Source organism: Sapajus apella, unplaced genomic scaffold (assembly GCF_009761245.1).
Source record: "Sapajus apella isolate SASKATOON/1434 unplaced genomic scaffold, GSC_monkey_1.0 scaffold24, whole genome shotgun sequence".
In the NCBI taxonomy this organism is placed as follows: Eukaryota; Metazoa; Chordata; class Mammalia; order Primates; family Cebidae; genus Sapajus; species Sapajus apella.
In genome coordinates, this window is record NW_022436964.1 from 26376243 (window position 1) to 26403430 (window position 27188).

The 27188-nt window shown below is 34.0% G+C and overlaps 1 protein-coding gene across 41 annotated transcripts in view; it reads right to left on the reverse strand.

Annotated features, from left to right (window-relative positions):
• Positions 1-27188, reverse strand: part of PTPRD (protein tyrosine phosphatase receptor type D) — a 2321819-nt gene that overhangs the window by 2019099 nt on the left and 275532 nt on the right. For 40 of the 41 annotated variants that reach the window (XM_032290736.1, XM_032290738.1, XM_032290737.1 and 37 more), the window contains exon 2: positions 13270-13324. The exons of the other annotated variant lie outside the window; for it this stretch is intronic. The gene's annotated coding sequence lies outside the window, so the exon portion shown is untranslated. The remainder of the gene's footprint in view (positions 1-13269; positions 13325-27188) is intronic. 41 annotated transcript variants of the gene reach the window in all.

Sequence of the window (27188 nt, forward strand, 5' to 3'; positions counted from 1 at the left end):
ATAATAAAAATTAGTTGGATATTATGATGTATGCTAATGAGCCAAAGCCAAAAATAACAAACAAATATTTATTTGTTTGTTATTTTTGTTAAATAATAAAAATATTTATTTGTTTGTTATTTTTGTTAAAACTCTAGTCCATGATACATAAATTGATACTAGACCCATTTTTTCACTTTCAAATTATCTCACATTTTGGTTTTATTTCATGCTATGAAAATAATACACAATAATTTTTGCAAACTTAGAAAATGTGAAGCATGAAGAGAAAATCACCGATACATCTTGCTTTCAAAAAACATCTTTCATCCATTTTTAAACTATTTATGTTTTTGTATATTACAATATTTCTAAATAGGAAAAGGGGCTCTATACTGGCCTGGCATGCTTTTTTAACTTTTAAAATGTACTTTGGCAATTTTCTAATTATGGTTATGAGATATCAACATGACAAGCTCTCTTAGGCAATGTCCAGTCTTTGAATCTGCAATTTATTTGGAATACAATAGAAATACTAGAACAAAAACTTCAATCAACACTTTCATAGGAAACATCTGCACACCTGACAATCTATGTTCAAATAACCTTAGAATTTTTTTGTGCTTGTTTAATTTGTTTGAATGATAAATTAACTGATTTTCTACTAGACAATTACTAGGCACTGAAGATAAGTAAGCATGCACATATATCATATCCATTACATATATAAATGTTACAGATATATATGTATGTGTGTGCATTTGTGCACATATATATGTGATAGCATACTATTCTGTAAATCTTGCTGTTCAGCAGGAAATGAAAAACAAAATAATCACTTTTATTTAGAGCTAATGTGACCCCCTAAATAAAACACTTACTTTCATGGCAGTTGATTTACCTAATAGAAATGAAAAGATTATTCATCATTTGTTGAGTTAACCTAAGTCTTTGAGATAAATTGATCATAAAATATATGTGTTTCTAAATACTATTCTCTCTCACATCCTAATAATTGGTAATAAAGGAATTATTATCAGGTCTGATTTGTATGTGTGCCAGAAATGTTTAATAAAATTAACTATCATTTTTTAATCAATCTCTAGAATATTCTATATTATATCATTGGGTTTGGAAACACTTTGCTGGACGAACATAAAATCTAGCGCTCTTGCATAAAGTAAATATGTATTAAAACATTTCTTAAACAAGTTTGAAGGAAAATAAAAACATTTCAGTGGCAAAACCTCAGGATATTTACAAGAAGTATATTTGAAGCTATTTTTTCTCCTTTCCAAACCTCCTGAGGAAGAAAGTACAAAAAAGTGATCACTCATTTTCCTGTTATTCACATCAGTACAATAATTTCTAGAACTCAAACCAAGCCAAGCTTGTTGAGAGGGTCCCCGTAAGGGCTTTCTCGTAGTCCCATGGCTCCTGAAGAACTCAGGTCTACTCTTTGATATTTGCTTAGAAGAACAAGACTTGGGTCCTTGCAACTGTACATGGCAGTTAAAATTTCTGGAGTTTTTATTATTAAAAAATCTATCTGTAAGTCAAGATACACAATAAAGAGATAAGACTTCCATTCCTGTTGTAAGCTTCCTGCTCCTGAAGAAGAGCTTCCAACTTAAAAGCAAAACAATACTAAACAAACAAAAACACCTTGATTCAATTGACCCTATACAGATCAGAAAATTTTAGAAATCCTAAGGAATGTTGAGAGCCATTTTTTTTGGTCAGTGATTTATATCTAGCCTGGGGCTATTCCTGAATACCCTTCTAGTAGCTCAGAGACACAGATTCAATTTTTTATTTTCTTACTTTTCATGATGATGTCTATTGAATTACACCTGGTACTTGAAAATGCACTTGCACAGGAGACTGTAAAACTAGTAGGAGGGATTTCTGGGGTGCTCTTACTTTAAAAAGAGCAGCTTTTTATGTTTTTTTCAAGATTTGAGAGTACAGAAATCATTTTTAAAAATGTGCATTGCACACCCCCTACAAACTTCTCTTTGCCCATAGGAACTTGTTAGCAACTTAAACAAATGCACAGAGATACAAAGGCACTTTACCTCCAGAAATCGAGTCAATGTAGCATTGTAAAGAGTTTTTCTGAGACTATGAATGACTTGCTGGAGGTAAACCTTAAGCATGTTACACACCTGGGGAAAATACTTGATTATATGTTCCATAAGTTTAGGTCTTCAGATGGGAATAAATTAATCTCTATGCAGTGAAATAATAATTTCTTAATTAACAGGAGAAATAGAGGTAACATGAAGACAGAAGTCCAACTCATTGGGGAACTTTAGAATCAGGTGATTCCTTTTGGTTTTATGGCATCTTGCTCGCTTTCAACTCTGATGGGACAAAATGTCATTTCGATGGAAGATCTCTGACCAATCCATCTTTTGCACCTTCATTAACGTGGCTTGAGATAGTTTCTACCTTCTACAGATATGGCTACACTGTGCAAAATGTATGCTATATCAGCACTTCAGTGTCAGATTCTTGCTTTTTGATGACAAAACTAAGTTTTATTTTAGTAATCTCACTACTCTAGTAGACATCTATTGAACATTTTTTCTGTATTCCTTTTTTTCTGGAAATTGTATTTACCTTATTTCATCCACATAGCTGAGGTGGCAACTGTCAATTTGCATAACAAGAACTTGCCCCCTGTCACAGTAAACTTGAACACTTTTCTGAGGAATTTTAACTGGGTCTGTGAGATTGATCTTACTGTGCTCTGTACTTTTGTACTATATTAATCTCAACAGCTAATGATGGTGTATTCCAACATCTGGATTGAGTGTATAGGGGAAACATGTCTGGTGTTAGAGGAAAAATAATAAAACAAATATACAAAGAGAAACAGTAACAAAGGACAGAGAATAAAAGCATGTTGCAGATTCTCACAGAGACCCATTCCTGGGTAGATTTGCGTTCCTGTTTTATTATAAGGTAACTGAGGAATCTTTTATCTTTACTACAATCTCCCCCCGACACATTTTTTTTTTCCTTTTTCTATATTCGGTTTCTATAACTTCAAAAGCCTATAATCAAAGGATATCAATATTTTAAAGGCTATTGATGCATACTGCTTGTGGTATATTTTACTGTGTCACAACTACACTGGAACTGAATTTTCCATAGTTTCATTCCTATATGGTTTCAAGTAAGATTTGGCCACAAGAGAAATTTGCACATGATTTTGTAGGTAGAGAATTGGTAGTAATTTTTACTCTCCAAAGGTGGATGTAGGCTGTTAGGTTCAGGAGCAGCTGGCATGCATCCCTGGCCTATGACTTTTTGCTGCCCTCTGCCTATATGTTAATACAGGCAGAGGGCAGCAAAAAGTCATGTAACGCCTTAAGCTTCTTTTGATTCTCCTTCTTATACTTCTCTAAGTTTGCATCAAGTCCCTGATAAAGTCACTGGTAAAGTTAGCCAACTTCTCTCACAGGTCATCTATACCATTGATATTGGTAGTGATGAAAAACATACATGAATTCCACCAGGTCCTAGTTCATCCTGGTGGATTTCAGTTTTGTCCTTGTTCTCCACTATTTCACAATCATTCTTCCTTCCTAATGGTTCAGCCGACTTACAGCAATGTCATCCTCAACACCAGATGCAGAGGCAGTAGCCTTGTATAAACTACTCCATCAACTTTCACAATTCCATAAGATCTCATCTCTATAAAAAATCCCATAGTTTGTAACATCATAGTGATTCTGCTTCTCTTACCAAATACTGCCTAATGCAGACACTGGTTTGGAAGATGAGTGCTATTGCAATAAAAAAAAACAGCATAGTTTGGAGCAGTAAAACCATCTGGCCATGGCTTTGGACCCCTGCCGTGTGAAGAAGCTAAAAGGGCACTGCGAAGACTATTAACAGAAGCTTGTCTAGTGTGAAGGAGGCTGTTGGTTGTGAAATGAAGAGAAGTCAGCGCTTAAACTTTCCACCTGAAAGCCCAGACACTGTGGAGCAGAGGCAAAACATTCCCCCATTCCCTGTCTGAATGCTCTGATCCACAGGATTTTTGTTTTTTAACTAGTCTTGGAGTGGCTGGTGAAATAGTAAGAGATGGTTCATAAAGAATTTGGTGCTGAAAGTGGAGCAGTCAGAGTTGCATCTGCTTTCCTGCTCTTGAGTTATACACTATGCTTCTAGAATCCTGTGTGCTTAGAGGAAAATCCCCTTTTGTGCTTGTTAGGCCAAATTGGGTTTTTGTAACTTGCCACCAAAAAGTGCTCTAACCAATCAGAAATAATTGAAATTTTTGTCATGCATATTCATGCCAAAAAAATTTACTTTACTATGTCCTTACTTATTTTTATGTAATTTTAGATGAAGAAATGCCTCTTAGATAAAAACTCATGATTACTTTCATTTGACATTTCTGTATAAACCTAAATAAGTTCTTTTGTTCAATAAATTATGTAGTCATTCATTAAATCATCTATGAAATATTTACTGAGTTCTTTTAATGTACAAGGCAGGGGTTTAAGCAAGGAGAGGGATACACAGAATCACAGTTTTTCTGAGTAATCACGTACTGGCAGCGATGAGATGTAGACAGAAACTAACACATTTCATTGATTCTATAATGCACTTATTTTTTACATTTAAATTGTTTTAAAATCAAGGCACATCATATAACTGATGGATGCATTTCATGTGAAAGTGTTTCTCTTTTTCCCTTGAAAACTTGCTAGTAAATCGACAATGGCTTCTAATCATCCATAATGTCTTAAAAGGGAGAAACTACAATATTGCACAAGTTAATATGAAATAAATAACCTGAGAGATTCCAGGAGACTTAAATGTTTCACCAGCTGAGATAATATAAGAAGACTATAAAGAATTTCGACAGGGTTTAGAAGAGGAGAGCAAAGCGGTGTGACATTCAGCAAGGATCTCCTACCCATTTATAATATGAACTTTCTTCTAATCCTCAAAACAGTTTTCAGCAGTAGGAATTATCTTCATTTCCCTGATCGTACAACTAAGGTTCAGATTAGTAAGGAGAGAAAAAAATATCTTCGAGTTTTTGAACCTATATGTCTCTAAATTGAAGTGTATGCTCTTTTCAGGAAATAATATTGAAAGACTTCACCTAGTCTGACATACTATATGCAGTATGTAATGTGTACTGCCTATATCCCACGTTCTCAATCCTATATGTAAAATAAAACTCAGTAGGTACTGATACTAACCTCACTTTAGGGATGAAAAAACTGAGAACTGGAAAAATAAAGTAAGTTTTTCAAGGTCACACAATTAATAAATAAACAACAGAGCTGCATTACAAACTCCTGTAGTCCAGTGAAAGAGTCTGTGCTTTTAACCACTATGTCATGAGTCTCTTAAGACAGTTTAAGCAAAATGCTTTGTCAGAAGTCTCTAATCACCTGATTAAAAGATGCAGCCCCTAACTCTTGATTTCCCTTTCCAAGCTGTACTGATCACTTTTTAACATATAATTGTCATATTTATAATGTATATAACATAATGTTTGTTGCTACTACCTTGAAGTCATCTCCTCAAAGGAAGAGATTTTTAAATATGCTTTGATCGCAGATGTATTTTAGCAGCTGGAATCATGCCTGACATAAGCTAGGACTTTAATAGTTATTTGCTGAATAAATAAATGATTGAATTCTATAACATAAGAAGAGAGGATATTCAGTGAGTGAACAGTAAGTGGGAGAGAAACAGAGGCATGGAAGTAGGAGTTGTGTTCTGAGACTCTGATTAGTGCAGTTTGCCTAAGGTGTCAGGTGGGAGCAGAAAAATCAGTGAGCAGATCTCCCTAAAAGGGAGGTTGAAGTCACCCAGGAACAACCACGTGAAGCTTTTGTCCCTCACATTTTGTTTATAGCTTGTTCAGCACTAGACACTGGAAAGAAGGGCAAGAAGACATCAAAGCAGCTGCATTGTTCATATTTTTTTTCTTCCTTTGGCAGATATTTTCTCTATTTCCTGCTGACACTACAATTTCAGCGATTTAATGATACAATTATTTCTGAAAACAACACAGAAACAGATACCCTCAGCCATTTAATTGGCTGCCCTGAAGAAGTCGAATCTGCTGTTTTCTAATTTCATTTTTGAGGGTGTTTGAGAATATGGAAAGGCTAGAAAAAAGACAATATTTACCTCCATTTAAAAAGGTAAAATCTTAGCAAGGAATTTTAAACTCAGCCCACTTAACATCTGCCATTTCCATGGCATACACCAGGATACCTAAGAAGACTTTACTTGATCCTTACGAAGATGTTGGTAAAATTAAAGAAGCACAATGCTGTTAGAAAAGTCTTATTTCTTCTCCTGTACATTTCAGGTTTTGTCTACCTAGTTCTCTGGGCTTGTTGTGGAATTAGCTCTTGCATCTATGCACTTGACTGAGACTTGCTACCTTCTCAATATTTGAACCTATGAATTAAATAAAATTACATTTATATTTTCCGTTGTTGAAGAAAATTTCCCTCATTCCAAATGTTACAGGAATCATATTAAAGTTGATCCTTTTTTTTTTAACATAAAAAATGGAATACTAAATTTCTAAACAGGCAAGTGTATATAGTAGAAAAAAATATACTTAGTATGTAAAACATTATTATATCAATAACCAGGTGCTAAAGGTAAGTATTGTGTATAAAGTAAGTATAAACTAAAGATAGAGAAAGGCCTGAAAATAATTCTTCAACTTAGTTAACAAAGAAGACTCTGAAAGAGGGCTTTAAGATAATAGGAAAATATACCAATATGTTATATCAAATGTTAAAAGGTGACTCTTCTTTAACACATTAATAGAATAAATGAAAAAACAACATAATAATACCAATAGATCCAGAAAAAGGATTTGACAAAATCCAGCTTCCATTCATGATAAAATATCTCAGTAAACTAGGAATAACAAGGAACTTCCACAACTTGGTAAAAAAATATCTACCCTCCCTGCAAAAAAAATACTGAAAACATCATAATGGTGAGAAACTTGAACCTTTCTTTCTAAGATCAGGAATAAAGCAACAATATTCTATCTCACCATTCATTTCAAACAATATACTGGACATCACAGATAATACTATAAGAAAAGGAAATCAATTTACATTGGTTGGAAAGGGAAAAAATAAAACTGTCTTTGCTTGCAGGTGACAAGATCACCTATGTAGGAAATCCAAAAGAAACAATAACAAAAACATCTCATGGAACTAAAAAACCATAGTAGCAAGGATTCAGCATACAAGATCAATAAAGAAAAGTCAATTTTTCTTTGATTGACAGTGACAAGTCAATCGCTGTCTTATCTATCAGCAATTAACTAGAATTTGAAACTAAAAATACAATATCATTTACATTAGTGCCCCCCAAAATGAAATACTTTAGCATAAGTCTAACAAAATATGTAGGTGATATACATGATACAAACTATGAAACTCTGATGAAAGAAATTAAAAATCTAAGTAAAGGGAGAAAGATTCCATGTTCAAAAACAAGAAGACTCAATGTCAAGATACCAGTTCTTCTCAAATTAATCTAAAGACTTACTGCAATCCCAGTCAAAATCTCAGCCAGTTATATTTTGGATATCAACAAACTGATTGCTAAGCTAATATGTTGAGGCAAAAACCCACAATAGCCAAGCCAATATAGAAGGAGAAGAACAAAGTCCAGGACTGACACTACCTGACCTCAAGACTTAATATAAAGCCACAGCACTCAAGGCTGTCTGGTTCTGGCAAAAGAATAGATAAATGGATCAGTGGAATAGAGCAGAGCACCTAGAAACAGATTAGACTAGAAACAGACCAGGTTTCATAAAGGAACAATTGCAAAACAATGAATAAAAGATCACATTTACAACAAATGGTGCCTGGTACATAGACACCATTATGCAAAAACAAACCAAAAAATGAATCTACTCATAAATCTTGCACTCTTCAAAAAAGTTAACTCAAAATATATCACAGACTCAAGTATAAAATCCAAAATTATGAAACTCTTAGAAGATAACATATAAGAAAATGTTGACGATCTTGTGTTTAGCGATGATGTTACACAGAATGACAAAGCCATGATCCATGAAACAAAGAACTGATAAACTGCATTTAGTTAAAATAAAAAATTCCAACTGAAAAAGATACTGTCAAGATAATGAAAAGACAAGACACTGACTGAGAGAAAATATTTGTAATGACATATCTGACAAAGGAATGTTATCTAAAATATACAAAGAACAATTAAAACTAAACAGTAAGAAACAAACAACTTCATTAAAAAATGGGCCAAGGACATTAACAGGCACTTCACCAAAGAATATATACACATGGCAAATAAGCATGTGAAAAGATGGTCACTATGTCATCAGGGAAAAGGAAATTAAAACAACATTGCCAAAATGGCCAAAATCCAGGACACTGAAAACGCTAAAAGCTGTCAAGGATATGGAACAACAGGAACCCTCATTCATTTGCTGGTGGGAGTGCAAAGGGCACATCCAGTTTGGAAGAGATTTGACAGTTTCTTACAAAACTAAACATATTTTTGCTATACAATTCAGCAATTGTTCTCCTTGGTATTTACCCCACGGAGTTGAAAATTTACGTTCACACACCAAAAAACTTCATAAGATGTTTATAGTAGCTTTATTCATATGGTAGACTTCTAACTAATAAATATGAACACTAAAATACGTGAAAGCCAAGACCTAATCTCAGAGTTTGGATAGAAGAGGATTGGTAAGTAGAAACAGAACACCAGTTTTCTGTGGCTCCTAAAGTTATTACCACAAGCAAACAAGCATGAGAATTATAGGTGGGAGTTTTTGTGGGCGAGAAAATGGTACGCATAATTTTGCCTATTTTGCATTTGCCAGAATTCAGTCACAAGTAAAATATAACAGGAAAAGAAAAAGGATCAGCAAGCATGGTGCTCCAATAACCAAGAATGTTAGGTCTACGCAATATTTATGTCTGTCTTAGATGGCTGGAAGGTTGAAGATAAAAAGAATGAGTGAAAGAAATTGGCAGGGGGAGTGGAGACAAAAATGTTGGCAAATAACAATAGGTAGGCACTATTAAAAGCTATATCTGAAACAAAGCACTAAGGGAACACGGGGAATAGGGTATGAGTACCACTTATGAAACCTGGGAAGTAATACTAGAACTAGACTGTGAAGGACAACTGGAGCTTTGGAAATTGGAGTTAGGCATAAAAGTCATTCTCTGTAGACATAGTCGATGTGGTTCCAGACGTGCAATGAGAAATAAATAGCCTAGGAAATTCCGAATGGATGGTATCCATTCAAGATCACCGTCAAGGAACCATCTGACAAACTAGACTAGGTGAGTTGGATTGCAACTGCAGCATCTTCAGCAAATATTGGCATCTACAAAACCTTGCTTATTTAATTTATTAAAAACAAACAAACAAACAAAAAACCTTTCCTTTTGAATTTTATATTCCTAAAACTGAGTGGCCCAGCTTTGGTTTCTTAAATGTGGGGAAGATATTGTATTAAATTACTTTAAATCACTTTGCTAACGCCATTTATAAAACAGAATTTTCCTCTTCATTATTATATAGGTACACATTTTATAATAAATTCCAATTACAATGTTAATCTGAAGGGTGAGTAAACATGTAGATATAGATACAGATACAGATATACTATTGAATATCGCACACTTTACTCTACCTAATGACTTATACCAAGTGGATTTAGATATAGTTCCAAATAATCATATCTATCTATCTATTCACTTTTCATGCATTTGAATAGGAAATTTATGTGAACAAAACAGAGATAGTATAATTGAATAGGTCCTAAAGAAATTTCTAACATGTTAACATATGGAGGTTGTGTTCTTGCAAACTTTAATATAAAACAATATTTTGTATATTCACTCAGTCATTTTTTTTCCTTTGCAGTTTCAGAATTTAAAGAAACCAGCAGTTTTATATATAATTAAAATAATGCTTAAGTCATAAAGCATTTTAGTAATACTCAAAACTAAATCTTATTTATACATATGTGTCAGAAACTTGACATGCATTAACTTATTTAACACTAAGAGCCAATCTATGAGGCAGACGTTTTTATAGGTGCAGGAAATGAGGCTCGCTCCTTTTCTTCAAGGTTATACAAATAGCAAATGATGGAACCCACAATTTTACCCACGTTATGGTTTTTTTTTTTCAGAATCCATGCTTTTGATCTCCTTGCCAATATGCTTCTCATATTTTATCTTTTATGTTAAAATATGTTTTCAACAATTGTATATTCTTCAAATTTTCATAGTTTTAAACATTTATTAATTTATCTTGTTGGGAAAAATGCAGACATTTTCACTTATTTCTCCATATCAGGTATTAAAGAGTCATGAAGTAACTTTATTTCTATCATATGAGATTCATTCTATTTTCAGTTTAAAGACCAATTGAGGATGCATAAAAAGAAGACTATATATGGAATACCACTGGGTCTTGCTAGCAGTATCAAAGTTATGTAAGGAAACAGTGCTGAGAAACCATGTTCTTTGCCAGTTCTCAGCACAATTGGCTACCAGGAGTCAGGTATAGTAAGTGCAATAGCTCAGTGCCTGCACAATTTCACCTTTCATCTAATGAGTGACATTCTAGCAAGCAGAGGACTGATTCCTGAGACAGTTGCCTGAAATTTAATGCTACATTTCTATCCATACCAATAGAACCTTCAACTAATAGTACTTCCACGCACAGACAAATAAAACTGACAAAAGACCTGTCAGTTACAAGCCAATAATGCATTTCGACAAATAATTTTTTGTGTGCCAGGCACATACTGCAGGTATTCAGTGTTCACACCAAACCCTCACAAGGTTGGCCTATTTTGACTTTTATCACATCTATAGATAAAGGTATAATGTTATCTTTCTTCCCCACCCCAAACTGTACTCATCTTTTTATTGCAAATACCTGACCAAAGGAAATGTCAAACCTTAAATATAGAATTTTCTTGAATAGCTCCTACATCAAAGTGCTGCTTTCTTAGAAGCTCAAAATTGTTAATATGTATTGACTTAGCAAAAAGAACTCTAACGGCAAAGGTATTGCTTTTGAGAGAGATAGCCCATGTTTGGAACAGGAGAAAAAAATACAGATTTTTCTTTAAGAAGGTAGAGCAGAGATTCAATATAGAATGGATATTTAGCTGATTGGAATACTGAATATAAATTAAATAGAGTACATTGCTGAAGAGGACCCACAGTCATAAATATAATGTAGACCAAAAGAAAAAAAAAAAAAAAACTCAACACGGAAGAAAGATTCATGGGTATAAATTCAACTAAGCAAGAACAAAGTAAATTCTTCAGAGTGCAGCTGTCATCACTTGCAAAATTATAGTTAATAAGCAGCATAGTATCGAGGTGGTATTGTTTAGCTTTATTAGTGGATAAATATAAGTCCTGGAAGAAAGGTTGTAAAATGAGAAGAGTGCTAAAGATTAAAAAGGAATCCTCATTAGGAGCAGAAGTTGCCCAGTGTTGGTCATCTAACATTAGGGCAGAAAACTTTCAGACCACTTTCTTCTCTATCTGAGTGTTACAACCAAGCAGTTGACCTTTTAAGAGCTAAATAATTCTTAATTTGCATAAAGTCTTTTTCATTGCTGTTCTTTTGTTATACAATCGCCTTCTTCCTGTTTGTTTTTCTTTCGAGGAAAAAGTAAGCTTACTTTTCCTTCCCTTCATCTGAAGTGCAAATTTAAGGTAAACAGGAATCTGCAAAGCACAAAAAGATTTTCACTCTGAAAGACTTCTTATCTTGGAAGAAATAAGATTCCAGGATAATAAAAAGCTATCGTTATGTCTATTATCTCCCTTACTTGACAGGTATTTTAAAGGTGGATGGACAAGACAGAAGGGGGATTTATTCATTCAACAAATATTTATGAAGAACAGGGCAACTGGGAGGAAAATGGATAGTGGATCCTCCTCAAAGCTACTACAGAAACCTGAGTGATTACAGCTACAAGGGTGGGGAGAAGTCCTGTTATTTTTAAGAGATTAAAAGGAATCCTTACTCTCATTATTTTTTCACTCTCCACATTGCTCTAATGATAGCAATGTACATTAGAACCAAGGAACAAGAAGAAGAAGAAAACATATCTTCAGTGTCTATTTACTGTTTATAAAGTAAAAATGCCTTTTGAAAATTGGGCTTCAAAAGCTTCCATCAACAAATTCCACTCCCACCTTCTGAATAACACCTTATTCTTCATACCTATACTTTATGACTTAGCTAGCATATGCCATACTGACAATATATCCCTATTTTTTTCCCACCTTCATGTTTCTGTTCATACTCTCCTAAGGAAAATGATTTCATCTAATTCCACTTATGTGCATCTCATCTAGCAAAAAATGCTAATTCTTTCAATAATTATTTTGCACTACATGAGCTAAAGTAGCCTCTATCTTCTAAATGGTCATTCCAGATTATTTGGACAAGTTCTCAATGTCTACCTGTGATACGGTTATGTACATTTGTTGTCAATATGTTTCCTCATGCCTGTAAATATCATTATATTTTAGGTCTCATAGTAACCGGTTTTCAAAGAATTGCTAGCTGGAGTCAATAGCAAGAGCACGTCGATCTTTACAGCGTATACAGTGTCAACCCAAGTGGATGTTTCACGATTTGGCTTTCTCTTAGCACCTTGAACTATGCACTGTATCGGACAGCTTGCTATATCACACCAGTGTGAGATTATATACTCTTTGTATTGGTCTCTACTTTTTGTTGGTCTAAGTACAAAATTGTATGATATCAAAGGAGTGCATCTTCAAAGTCAGAGATATTAAAAATTAAAAACTACCTCAGATATTAAATAGCCCTACATATATGGAAAAACCACCAACCACCATAGAGCGTTAGTTTCTTTCTACAATAAAAATAAAACCATTTTTAACAATATTTTTGTGAGGATTAAATTAGATGATTCACATTAAGAATCTAGGACATGGAAAGTCCTCAAATGGATGCCAACATTTCATGAGCTATACTGTCAGAAGATTCCATAATTCTCTTTGTAAGATTTCTCCAAAGTGTATAGCAAGATTGAACCCAGGTGGCACACCATTAGTGCACTGACCATATGTGATCTAAACAGGGATAAGAACATAACTTCATGTTTTAAGTATCATTTCAGAAATGAGAAGCCATTATTATGCAATGGACAGAATTCAGTTTCTTATTATCTATTTCTAGTTTGCAGATATTACTTACTAGTTGTGTGACTTTGAGACTGGTCCTTTACTTCTTTGATTCTTCATTTCTTCACCTGAAAAAATGAGGAAATTGGGCTAGATCCATTATTTTACATTAATTTTGTAAAAGTATTGGTTTGTTCATTCTGTGAATAAAATTTTATGTAAGTACAAAATGTGAAAGCATTAAAAGCAAAGTTGCTCTGAGTAATACAGAGAAAATCTAGGGCCTCCACCTTTTTGTATAAATCTAGTCCAGGGTTAACAGAGGACTCATGAAGAATTGTAATAGTTACTAAGGCTTACTCAGAAAGTACATACAAGAAATGTCAGACTGTAAGCCACTCTTTATAGTCACTGGATATTACCTACAGAAAAATAGTTTTTGAAGCTACAAGAATTATGCTGAGTACATTTTATAAGTAGCTGAAAATTACAGAGTGAAATTATACAACTTTAATGACTGAATAAAGAAAAAAACTTGGCTTATAAAAGATAATACACCAAATAAATAAAAGTTTTCAGACATTAATGTTTTGTGTTTTAAAGACAATATTGGGTGCAAAATTCATATGGATGAGTTATGTCTTCACATTTTTAATATTGTTAAGTGTGTGTCAAGATGGCACAGTACTGTAGAATGGTCAGTGTGCAAAAATTACACAAGAAATTCTGTAAGAAATTAAACGTGCTTTAGAGTCTGATAGATGCTTTTAAGATTTTGATATTATAGTTCTGGGCAATTTGCAAAACAACTCTAAGTTGCTGCTTATCTGTAAAATGCATATAGCAATATTGATCTTCTTCTCATTTGCTTTGTTATTACTAAAGAATATTTGACATAGAAAGCACCAGCTCATATTGAATTCCTAATTAATATTAAATTTTTCCCTTGCCTTTTATGAAATTCCATATATATAGTTAATATTACTCAGCATAGAGTGTTAAGCAATGTTAGCAATCCAACTTTTTAATGGTATCTTTCACAGTGGTCTCTAACTTTCTAACCTTTTAAAGCTGTTAAAATAAAGTCAAATAATGATACTGCTGTGGCTTAAGCGTATGCTAGGATCAATAAATTGTGGTTCTTGGAATAAATTGCAATTAAAGGGATAGCGCTTGATTGCTTGACAGTAGGTAGTCTTTTTGGCCCAAATAAATTTGAGTTTCAGTCTGATTCATAAGCTAATTAGTATGGACTTCACTTGCATTTCACTGGGAGACTATCAGATCGTATTGACTCCTGTCTACATCAGGAGTGTGCCCTTGATGTTGACCTGTGTCACTTACAGGTAACAAATCCTTTTCATTTGTTTACTTTGCTTATTTGAGGTTATAGTCAGCATTTCTAATCAAGTAGAATATTGAAGAAATTTAATGTTTGTAAATAAGCACTCTAACAGCTTAAAAAACCTCAACACTGTTGCCTGCCTTTTTTCATTTCTATACACTTAAGATAAAATATACCTTAATTCAGAAATGACAAAGCCATCAACATTGTAAAGAATGATGATTGTTAATGAATCTTTGTAGCACTAGAAAAATTCATATAACAACTAATTTATACACAAGAAAACACAACAGGATAAATATTTCATGGCAAATTATTTGAATTAATCTGAAAAAGAGAGCCAAACCATTATGCTCAAATATAGAAATACACTTACTTAGGGTACGATATTAGTTTATTATTCTTAATTTCAGTACCTTCTATTCCATGTGGTGTTTTGTATGTAATAAATTCCAGCATACTTTGTATAACTATTGAATGAATATAAGACATTCAGACACTAAAGCAAAATAAGTTAAGCAATCCCTTGGACAGTAAATTCCATTAAGACAAACAATGTGCTTCTGTGTTTTCTTCCTCTGTATATCTACTTATCAGCATATGTCCATCCAGAGATTAAATAAATGTTTTGAGTGAACAAATTTAAAAGGTTGAATTACTGAAAAGGGACAATAATTGTTTGAAAGTAAAGTATCCTCTCCACTTAAATAGCCCTACTTCCATACCTCTTGTTTATTATGCACTTTTAAAAAAAAGTAAACCAAAATCAGAATCAAATACAACTTTTTCTCATGCCATGCTTTCTATGTTGTCTCATATTTATGTCATTTATTTTAGATGCTATTATAAATCTAAAATCATATAAATCTCCTATTATACTATAATAATCTAATTCTATATTTCTGAGCCTTACATGCTTTCTCTCCTCTCATAGAAAGGAAATGTGGTAAAGGCTAAGGCTAAAAAAGATTTATCTTTTTGGTATGCGGATGAATTCCCATCACCCACCATTGTAGCTGATTCATAGCAAGTGGTCAATAAATACTTGTAGGGCAAATTCAAAATTATCAAAATTTAAAATAAGAAAAATGATTATAAATTTTAATTGATAATATTTCAGACAACCTCAATTTACACATGCAAATATATTTCCATGATTTTTTTAATTGTACTTTAGATTCTAGAGTACATGTGCAGATCATGCAAGATTGTTGCATAGGTACATTCATGACAAGGTGGTTTGTTGCCACCATTCCCCCATTACCTATACCTGACCTTTCTCCCCACGTTATCCCTCCCCCACCCTCTCTCTCACTGTCCCTCCCATTGCACCCTCAACAGACCCCAGTGTGTGATGCTCCCCGCTTTGTGTCCAAGTGTTCTCATTGTTCAACACCTGCCTATGAGTGAGAACATGCAGTGTTTAATTTTCTGCTCTTGTGTCCGTTTGCTGAGAATGATGATTTCCAGGTTCATCCATGTCCCTACAAAGGATATAAACTCATTTTTTTTATGGCTGCGTAGTATTCTATGGTGTATATGTGCCACATTTTCTTTGTCTAGTCTATCATTGATGAGCATTTGGGTTGGTTCCAGGTCTTTGCTGTTGTAAACAATGCCTCAATGAACATAAATTTATAGCAAACTTTTAGCCTCTTTTGTATATGACAACACAAAAAAATATGGAATTTAAGCAATTATACTAGAACACAATTTAAAACAGTACGACCAGTGATAGCATTTGAAAGAAATAGGATTATAAGCTCAAAATGCTGAAATAAATGTTTCCATGTAAAAACTGGTGGAAGTCTATGAAAACAATTAGAAGCCAAACATATTCCCTAGTTCTTATTGTTATCCAAAACAAGAAACTGTATTCCTTGAAAGCAAAATGTATGTCTTATTGACCTTGTTATGACAAGGAATGAACATGACACCTGGTTCATTTTGAGACTTCAATTCATGTTTTAAATGCCTTCATGAAAGAATCAATCAGCTATGAGGTTCAGACTGTTTAGGAATTGAAATTTGATGCATAAAATATGAGGATAACAAAATAAAGACTGAAAAAATTACATAAACTGTATGATTTAGCAATTTAATATCAAAAAACTATGTGCTGTAGTTTCAAAATATTATGTTTTTTTTCTAAACAGCAAGTGATATGAGAATTTCAGAAAAAATAAAGTATGTTTGCATAGGTAGATTTTTAAATACCCATGAGGAGGCATTCTCTTTTTCCATTCTAAGGTCAGTGACCTAAGATTCAAGTTGTAGTTAATATTCAACAGCATTTTTTTCCCACGCCTATAAAGGGATTTGGTGATGAGAGGGGATATCTTGCTTTCCTGTCCTTGTGTTAAATTCAGAGAAGTGAATAGGTGGAAAAGAATGCACAGGTGTGGGTCTGAAAACAAGAGGTAATGTAATTCCACAGAACATGTGATCTGACATAGGCCTTACAGCAAGTGTCATAGCTTTGAGTAATCTTAGATCTATCCATCTGTCTAATTATCAATTTGTTAGAAATCTCGCAATAAAGAATTATAGTTTTATGAGTTGCATAATTATGATGTCATTACAATAAAGTAAAAGTTTAAATACTTTTAACTTTCAGGTGGCCACATGCTAGACCATGACAAAAAAAAAAAAAAAAAAAAAATTCTCTTTTCTGTCCTTAGTATAAAGCACACCTCCTCTCCTAGTTTCCCTGAAATTTCACTCTCTTCAGCCCAGATCTCCGCATACACACCCAATTTTCTTTCTCTACTCTTCCTTTCTCGCACCTGTCTTTACACTTCAATGTCTGCCACTATTTTTCAGTGGGGCTAGTCCAGAACTAGCCCTGCCTCTGTGAGCATGCATATATATATATATATATATATATATATATATATATATTTTTTTTTTTTTTTTTTGATAGAGTCTTGCTCTGTTTCCAGGCTGGAGCACAGTGGCGCAGCCTCGGCTCACTGCAACCTCCGCCTCCAGGGTTCAAGCGATTCTTCCACCTTAGTCTCCCGAGTAGCTGGGACTGCAGGCGTGTGCCAAACGCCCAGCTAATTTTTGTATTTTTAGTAGAGACGGGGTTTCACCATGTTGGCCAGGATGGTCTCGACCTCGCGACTGTGAGCGTGTTTTTTTTCTCGATGTATTTTTTCTCTCAAATTATTTCTTTGTAAAAATAAATTTTGTTGATGCATAATACATGTGATAATATATGTGATAATTTAATTCACTAGTATAATTTGTAAAGATGGGATATTCATTGTCTTACCTATTTGTCTTTATGCTAGAAATATTCTAATGATTATTTTCTAGCTATTTTGAAGTGTACAACAGGCCGGGTGTGGTGACTCATACCTATAATTCCAGGACTTTGGGAGGCCGAGGAGGGCGGATCATTTGAGGTCAGGAGATCAAGACCAAACTGGCCAACATTGTAAAACCCTATCTCTACTAAAAATACAAAAATTAGCCAAGTGTGGTGACATGTGCCTGTAGTCCCAGCTACTCAGGAGGCTGAGACAGGGAGAATTGCTTGAACCCGGGAGACCATGGGTGCAGTGACCAGAGATCATGCCATTGCACTCCAGACTGGGCAGCAGAGCAAGACTCCTTCTAAAAAAAAAAAAAAAGGAAAAAAAAGGACAATAGATTCTTGTGAACTATAGTCACACTACTGATCTATCAAACACTAAATCTTATCTCACGTCAAACGTTATATTGGTACCCATTAATCGACTTATCTTCCTCTCCCTTTTCCTGCTGCCCTTTCTGGCCTCTGTAGGATTATCTTTTTATAAGGCAATGTTAAGACTGGTCTGCACTTCTAACTGTAAACGCTAAAATATCCATTCACCTGTGCCAATGATCTACTTTCTTAATAATGAAATGTTGTTACCTAACTTTCTAAGAGTGCCGTTTAAATTTTAGGTAAAATTAAGGTCAGAAAACAGCATTTAGAGGGACGAAAACAACCACAATTATTTAAAACAGGGATGACAAGCATATACTGCAAGTGGTAAAACATTGTCTCTTACATGGTGCGCCTCAACACTCAGTCAAAATTCCTTCCCTCTGAGCAAGGATGCAGACTCTGAGTCCTTCTAAGTAATATTCCCTTGGTCAGATAAAGCATAAAACTTGTCTTCCCTGTATTAAAAATTTACCTTTTAATATACGGTGTTGAAAAATGAAAAAAAGTTTACCTCCCCTGCTGCATATAACATTTGGTGAATTATTTCATTTTCAAAATCTTGTAAAGTTTTTCTAATCATGTGAGTAAAATGCAATCACAGAACTTAAATATATGTGTGAAAGGAAAATAAATATTGGGACCCTAAACTCACAAAGCTCAAGGGAAAAGTCAAGCTGGGAAGTGGGTCATGCAAACTTGCCTGCTACTTTGGTCCCTAACTAAGATGGCTACAAAGATGAAAAGCTATATACCTTCCTCACATTTTGTCCATAAGTAAATTCCCTGTGGGCCCCAAGATTTTTACCCTCAAGCATATCAGTCAAAGTTCACCATGGCAATGTAATCGATAAAAATATCAATTATCATTGCAAGTACAGGGGACATAGGACAGAACTCAAAGTCATCCCTCTGCCACCTGATACAAATGTATATCTGATTGTTTCCTCTGCCCTATTGTCTATGTTATATTATGTAAAAATGCAGATTCACTGAGCAGGACAAAGACACGAATATTTTCCCCCATCCCAATCTCACATGTAACTGTGTATTTCTCAATATCTTGCCCTTTCCCCTTTAAATTTGAAGTCCTCAAAATCATCTTTGGGGAAAGTCATAGAACTATCTCAGGGGAGTGGAGGGACATCCTTAACTTTGACAAATAAACCTCCTAAAATGAGACTTGCCCGGGTCATTTTCCTTGATTGACATACACACACAAACATGCATACAAACACATATTTATACATATTTTCTAGCTCTAATTACAGCCCATGCAGATAAATTATTCCAGTTAACATTGTGGCCTATGTTCTCATCTGTCATACCTAAATAAATATGCTACTAAATAAGAAACATGCACAGACCCATACACACAAACACATATACATAAACCTCTCTATTTGATACATTGTGGATTTGTTTTCATGTTCCTCAGTATTTTTTGGAGTGTCATTTGAATAGAGCATTAAGTTAAAATTAATTTTGACTGAGTGAATACATAAAAAAGTGTAAAGGGTCATTTTCATTTCATAATATCTGTTGAATTTTGGCTTAATTTTAAAATAATCATTAAAACTTAAATAAAAAATCACCTTTGGTAGGCTAAACAATGGCACCACAAAGAGGTTCACATGCCAATTCTAAGTACCTGTGAATATCTTATGTTACACGGCAAAAAGAAATTAAGGCAGTAGATGAAATTAAAATCAGTTAGCCTGATCAACGGAACCAACACGCATAATCTGCACACCCAGTGAAATGGGTCTATATTAATTCATAAAGTATTGTCTAATCGATAGTGTCCCATAGACTTTTCTAGGCTGTGAACTTAAATTTTCCTCCAAGCTAGTTTGACTAATGCAGCAGCCTTAACAGACATTGCTGTTTTTCTTTTCATTATTTTAAACAAAAATAGTTCAAATGCTGAGTTGTTTTGCAACAGAATGATACTAAAAATTCTCCAGTCTTACCAAGGTAAATTTCTGGTGGCATCAAATCACATCCTCTGTCTTTTTTGTACAAGTCCTGATCATATTAAAGATCTACAATTTTATTCTGTATAAATGAGATAAGCCCATTACATAGTATCTAACCCCTCTAGGTGCAAATAGCTATTCTTTATTAACTACTTTTAAAAGATATTAAATATGGACAAAGGATATGAATGGGCATATCTTCAGTGAAGATACAGAAATGGCCAGTAAGCATATAAAAATGCTCGTGTCATTAGTCACTAGAGAAATACAAATCAAAGTTTCAACGATATAGTTGGATTGTTTGTAGCACAAAGGATAAATGCTTAAGGGGATGGATATCCTATCCTCCATGATGTGACTATTATGTATTGCATGCCTAATTCCAAACATTTAAGGAACCTCATAAATATATATACCTGCTATCTACACAAAAAATATTAAAAATAAAATAAAAATTAAACAATCTGCAATGAAACACCACGTCAAACTCATTAAGGTGATTATGATACAGAGAGCAAGGCAATAGCAAGTATGTGAGTTGTAGAGCAACTGGAATCCTCATATATTGTTGATGGGAATGTAAATTTTGCACTCGCTTTGGCAAACAGATTGGCAGCTTCTATAAATGTTAATTAAATAAAGTTATTATATTCCATCTACTGCAATTTCACTCCCAGCTATACAAAAAAATATGCATAGGCCAGGTGGCTCATGCCTGTAATCCCAACACTTTGGGAGGCTGAGCGAGGTGGATCACGAGGTCAGGAATTCAAGACCAGCCTGACCAACATGGAGAAACCCCATCTCTACTAAAAATGCACAAATTAGCCAGGCAAGGTGGCACGTGCCTGTATCCCAGCTACTTGGGAGGCTGAGGCAGCAGAATCACTTGAACCTGGGAGGCAGTGGTTGCAGTGAGCCAAGATCACACCACTGCACTCCAGCCTGGGCGACAGAGCTAGACTACATTTCAAAGAAAAAAAAGGATAATTAAAAAAAAAACACAAAAAAAAAACTTGTGCATAATGTTCATGAAGGACCTGCATTTCCTTCTGAGTGCTGTAGCAGAAAATCCATTTCTTTGTCTTTTCCAGTTTCTCAAGGCTGTTCACTTTCCATAGCTCATATCTTCTTTTCATCTTCAAAGACAGCAATGGCAGTGGCTGGTGGGGTTTTTCTCATCATGTCACTCTGACTCTTTCTCTCCTACCCCTCTCTTCCTCACTTATAAGGACCCTAGTGAATATATCTGGCTCACTTGAGTAATCCAACATAACGACTTCATCTCCAGCTAATCCAGAGTTAGCTGAAACATTTAAAGACTGTTAAGGTCTCTATGCTGTATATTTCTTAAGATATAATCCAGGGTGCTGAGGGGAACAAACATGTATACTTTGTACACCCAATGACATAGATCTATATTAATTCATAAAGTATCACCTAATCAATAGTGCCCATAGCTTTTTCTAGTCTGTGAACTTATATTGTTCCACTTATATATCTTCCCTGAAGATATATATTCACAATCTTTGTCCATATTTAATATCTTTTAAAAATAGTTAATAAAGAACAGCTATTTGCTCCTAGAGGGGATACATACTATTTAATGGGCTTATCTCATGTACAGAAAATGAACTTGTAGATCTTTAATATAAAGAGGACTTGGATAGAAAAGACAAGCAGAGGATGTGATTTGACGCCATCAGAAATTTACCTTGGTAAGACCGGAGAAGTTTTAGGATCATTTTGTTGAAAAACAACTCAGCATTTGGACCTTCCTCCCTTCCTTTCTCATTCAAGCAATTCTCCTGTCTCTGCTCCTGAGTAGCTGAGATTACAGGTACATGCCACCACACCTGGATAATTTTTGTATTTTTAATAGAGATGGAGTTTCATCACATTGGCCAGACTAGCTCCAACTCCTGACATCAGGTGATCTGTCCACCTCAGCCCCGGCAAAGTGCTGGGATTACAGCCAGGAGCCACTGTGCACAGCCAGGATCCTTTTTCTTTTAAATAGTTAAAAGAAAGGCCGAGTGCAGTGGCTCATGCCTGTAATACCAGTACTTTGGGAGGCGGATACAGGCAGATCACCTTAGGTTGAAATTTTGAGACCAGCCTGACCAACATGGAGAAAACTCATGTCTACTAAAAATCAAAATTAGCCAGGTGTGGTGGCTCATGCCTATAATTCCAACTGCTTGGGAGGCTGAGGCAGGAGAATCGCTTGAACCAGAGAGAGGGAGGTTGCGGTGAGTCGAGACCAAGCCTTTGCATTCCAACCTGGGCAACAGAGCGAAACTCGATCTCGAATAATAATAATAATAATAATAATAGTAATAATAATAATAATAAAAGAGAAACAGCAATGCTTGTCAAGGCAGCTAGATTGGTCAAACTAGCTTGGAGGAAAATACAAGTTCACAGACTAGAAAATTCTATGGGACACTATTGATTACACAATATTTCATGAATTAACATAGACCCATTTTGTTTGGTGTGGAGAGTATACATGTTTTTTACTCGTCAGCACCCTGGATTATATCTTAAGAAAGATGCAGCATAGAGGCCTTATCAGCTTTCAAATATTTCAAGCATTAATTAGCAAAGACTCTCTTTTTGTTGTCAAAATATAGTCAAGGGAATCTTGCAAATAGGCATTCTAAACAATTCTGTTATCTAAAATTTTATCTTTATTTTACATGATATTTGATATAATATACTTTAGGGTGGCTCACTTCATCTTTTCTAGATTTCAATTTACTTTAAATTAATAGTATGCCATTGTTTTACAGAATAAAAAAAAATGAGCATTTACTTTGAGTCTCTCTGCTAAGCTTTTTACATATATTGTATCATCTAATCCTCATTACAATATGCAAAACATGTCATTATTTCTAATAATGACAACAGATGATGGAACAGAGGCCCAAAAGATAAGTAATTTTCTAAGATCAGTATATTGGTTAGTGGTTAAATGTACCATCTGCCAAAATAGTCTATAGTGTATTACACTGTATATAAAAGGATAATAAAGGCTACTGTGCAATCTCTCAAAACAACAATTAGGATTAAATTTATCCATGCATTCATTCATAAAACTAATGGTCATTGTGTACTTCGGATGTGCCCACCAAATACCGAGCCTGGTGGGATACAGCTAACCAAGCAGACAGGTGTTTGGCCTTATGGAGTTTACAGAATTAATTCCTTAGATCCATAAAATGGTGACAATTGGCATAAAAAGAAAGTACAGTGAGCTATGATATTAGCAGAGAAGAGAGAGATATAATCCTGAAGAAAGGAACCAAAGGTCAGTTTTAGGGAGATGGCATTTGAGCTAAGATACATAAAAGGAGGTTCACTAGGCAGATACCAAAAAGAAAAGTCACAATATATAAAATCACTTTATAATTATAAAGTGTTAAAGAATTGTAATATATGAGGCATTAAGCTTTAAAAGACAGTTGTGACAAATATATTACAGAAAAATATGCTTTGTAAACTCAGTTGCAAGTTGTTATGAATCATCTACTCTAGTGGATTATCTAAATTACTGTCACCCTCTATTATGCGGATACTGAGTTGATTAAGTATTAAAATCAATGAATCATGTCTTTTCTTGGATCCACGCATTGCCTATCATATAATAAGCAATCTTTCTTTTAGTGCCCAGCTACACTTTGGTGGAGATTAAGAGTCACATACAAACCTTCTTTGTAGGAAAGGGAATGGATTTGTTCAAATGGGACCTTTTCTTCACCAGTAAGAAAATATATTGTACTGGGGTCATGAACTGATTACTGGCTGCTGAATAGCCAGGATGGATTCAATCATAGCTGGAACCCTTAGCCTTTAACTGTGGGAAAGCAATCAAAAGCTATAGTTTATCCAAGATATAATACTGGGCAATAAGAGATTAGTACCTCTTATATTTTGAATTCTAACTTTTTTATGACAGAGAGGATCCCTAAAATTTTGTATCACATTTGCATTAGAAAAAAATGTAAACTTTTTCTCTTTGTTTCTTAATTTTCTAAGGTATTAGAGGAATGAAAATTTGAAAATCCAGGAAAATGTAGCAGCCTAGAACATAATAGGTTCATTTTCCAGATGATGGTACTTTGATAGTGAAAGGGGATGGGTCAAAAATGAAGATGGGCATAGATGTGTCAGCAAACCTCCTTTAGAAAATGTGCCTTACAAGACAGACTGAGTTTCTAGTCAGTATTAGGTATGTATGCCAATTAGCTTTGAAGACATTGATAGGTAAATCCTATTTCATGAAGATTCATTTTGAGAACCACGTGTGGTGGAAAGAGGACTGAATAAAGTGGATTCTTAGTTCACCCATCTCCAGACTCGGCTTGTAGTTCTAAAACAAATCATATTTGCCTCATTAACCTTTAGCAGGCAGTTCATTTTCACCACATTTTAAAAACTAATTGAGTTTTCTTCAGTGGATTTTTGAGAAGTCATTGTACTAAAATCAAAATATATAAAATTAATTTATCCTGTTTTGCTATCAATAGATTATTTCAATTATCCAAACACTCCTGCTGATGTGGGTCCTTGTTTCATTGCTGGAAGTACTTGACTTAATATTAGTACATCACTTGTATCGGGCAGATTTTTATACTCGATCTTTTGTTTTGACCATTCTCATCCCTATTCTTCTTCCGTCCTCTCTACCACATTTTGTTTGACTAGGGCTGAATTAACATGATTTATTGCTATTCAAGTCAAAATTTAACATCACCTTTGTAGACAGAGCAGCTGAGCTCCTGCATATAAAACACACAATTGTCTTACATGTAAGGTCAAAGTAATGAAATATAGATCACAAGTAGTAATAGCTATATATGCATGAGCATGTGTATTTATAATTCCAAGAGCATAGGTAATTGAATGTATTGCTTGTTCCAGCATTTTGAGGTGTTGGATATAAGCCTTTCTTATAATCTATTATTATTTTATTATTCAATGATGAAATGGTTATATTTCTATTACTCTATGTACTCACTATAATATTTAAATCTAATATGTTATCTAAGTGACTAAAGGTAAGTACAATTTGCAAAATAGGCTAAAATCTCTTTTATGCAGGATTTTATCTAGTGAAATCCTCATTAACTCTCACTTCTCTCCACTCTTTAAGCATAATACTGATTCTTAAATGCTGCAATATCTTTAGGTGGCTTTTTTTTTTTTTTATCATAAAAGAAAGATTAACATATTCAACAGTTCTTGGTTGAGTTAAATCCTCGTAAAATCGAGAAGCCAGACAGGGTGTGTATGCGAAGCAAGGTATACATGGTAAATTGCCTTTAACAAGACCTTTAAAATTACCAGAAAATCAAATTTTCAAACAACTTATCAGTTAGTTTACTTGAATTCAAAATAGAATAATCTTCTTTTGCCGGGCGTGGTGGCTCACGCCTGTAATCCAAGCACTTTGGAGGCCAAGGCGGGCAGATCACCTGAGGTCGGGAGTTCAAGAATAATCTTCTTTAAAATAATCATCTCCATATGCTCAGCTAAACCACAACTTTATATTTGAATTTATTCCTCTCTCAAAATTATGATTTCGGCGGTGAACTTGTGGTCATATTAATGCTGTTGAGATAGTCCTAATGTTTGTATTAAATCCTCTGTGAAAAGCTTACAATAATGGTCCTATGATAATAATGGAACCACGAAAGACAAAATCTAATGCTTTTCTTTTTCCTGGCATTTGACTATTCCAGAGCTTGTTTATTCTACCGCCTAAGAGCACTTTTCAGTCATCAATATTAATTGAATACTTGGTTTGCATCACGGTAATAACAATTATTTTATTTCTTCTAAATTATGTTCTCAACAATACAACATTTCTTACCATTCCTGCCAACCTCAGCATGGGAGAAGAGAGGATTTGGAGGGATGGGGAGAATGAGTAAAAATTTTCAGAGTAAGAATTATAAGTTATTAATACAGAGTCTCTTAAAGACTGCCAATAAGATTAGAGAGTCAAAATAATCTTACACTGTTTAAAAATCAAAACTACCTCTCACAAAATGAGAGCAAGTAGTTTGAAATGAATTTAAACTTTGTAACAACCTTATGCCAAAATATAATTTAAACTCTATTCATTACCGTTAAAATTATGTCCAAAAAAAGGACATTGGAATGATTTATTAGAAAATATGGTTTGGTATTTTTTTTCCACATTACATTGGAAAAATTACCACAAAAACACAACTGATAACTATTAAAATTAAATAAATCATTAGGAATCTCCAAAGGGATTCACCCATAAGAAATCAATTGAGTAATTTATTTACTTCTTAAATAACTGTGGCATAAGAAACAATATAGTGAACTTCCAGGTTCTCAAAATCAATTTTAAATATAGAACCTTATCAATAAAGTGTAAACCCACTGTATTGCACTTCCAAACTACATCATCCTCCTGCCCTCCTGCCATTTAATTGGTAATTACAATTTTCATGCTCTTCCTACACATATAAATATCCCCAAACAATAGATAACATTGTTCAGCATGTTTTAATACAATATCAGTATCATCCATTATGACTGCTTTTACAATTTGCTTAGTATTACCTTTGTGGAATCAATTTAATGATAAACATTTGTTGCTATATTTCTTCTATTTATCTCTCATCTTTATGTATATCAAATATTCATAGCTATTTAAGCAAAAAATATTTAGAATTTTCTAATTTTTGACTATTAAAAGGCTAAGAGAGTCAATCAACTTTAGGGTCAAATTCCCAAATTCCAATGTTGTCTTTCATAACCTTTATAAATGAAGCTGCTTGGTATCTGGTGTTAACAAATGTGCACAACACAGTCATATTTGATTCCTACGTCATCTTAGGATTTGCCCCTAGAGATTTTCCTTCAGTTCATTGACTCTCAACTATGCTTTTACAAGAATGTTAATGTTTTTTACTTAGCAATTTTATTTT